We start from the raw sequence: 1101 nt of genomic DNA, 5'->3' as shown, positions 1-1101 counted from the left end.
CCAGGCCACCGCAGCCTCGACCTGCTGGGCTCCGGCGATCCTTCCGCCTCAGCCTTCCGAGGAGCCGGAACTACAGGCATGCGCTACCATGCCCCCAGTTGATTTTTTGATTTATTGTAGAGATGAGGTCTCACTGCCCAGGCGGGTCTCGAACCCGCGGGCTCAGGCCATCCACTCGCCTCAGCCTTCCAAAGGTGCGGGATGACAGGTTGAGCCACCGAGCCCAGCTGAGAGCCTGAGAAATTAGGGGGAGGGACTGTCCTGGCACGCCTCGTCCACCAGAGGGTGCCATCGCCCACTCCTAGGAAGAGCCTGAGGGCTTCAAGCCTCTCGGCTCTAGATTTCTGGCTGTGACCTCTCATGCCAGCCTCAGTGAACGTCTCGCCGTTTCCACAATATTCCAGATATCTTCGTGTCTCTGAGTGTATTGTCATCTCTTGCCGTGTGACTAATTATTCCAAAACTTAATGGCTTGAAACAACAAGAAGCCTGTACTCTATTGCACTATTTGGGAGGTTCTGGATGGTTCTGCTCAGGAAATCGAGAGCGACACGTTGGGCGGCCTTGGCTACGGGGCTGTCATGGGGTGCCGTCAGATGCTGGCTCGCCGGGGCTGCAGGATACTCCCGAGGGGGCTTCCTGGACACGGCCGACCAGGGGACGCTGGCTCTCATACTGACAAGCTGGTGGAAGGTCCCAGGTCCTCTCTCCCCAGCCGCTCCAGAGGCTTCTTGAATGTCCTCAGGCCACAGCGGCTGCCTCGACCCAGAACGAGCACGGCAGGAAGTGAACCAGTCTTTTAGGATGCATCCTGGAAATCACACGCCGCCAAGGCCAAGGTCTCCTGTGGGTCTGTGCTGCTTGTTAGGGTGCGGAGGGTGAGGGCGGATGGGTGGGCGCAGAGGGGCGCAGCACCGCCGGAGCCGGTGAGCCAGAGGTGCGCACTGGCAACCAGAGATCCGAGTGGTGCAAAGATTTGCAGCACACAAAGAGGTGAAAGAAGAAAAGATTTATTTAAGAAAGAGATCACTAGCCGGGCTCGGTGGCTCAGCCTGCAATCCCGCGCCTTTGGGAGGCTGAGGTGAGTGGATTGCCTGAGCC

This window comes from Carlito syrichta, unplaced genomic scaffold (assembly GCF_000164805.1).
Source record: "Carlito syrichta isolate Samal-C Ts95f unplaced genomic scaffold, Tarsius_syrichta-2.0.1 Scaffold308692, whole genome shotgun sequence".
NCBI classification, from domain to species: Eukaryota; Metazoa; Chordata; class Mammalia; order Primates; family Tarsiidae; genus Carlito; species Carlito syrichta.
The sequence above is the reverse complement of the archived record's forward strand: the minus strand, read 5'-3'. Positions refer to the sequence as shown.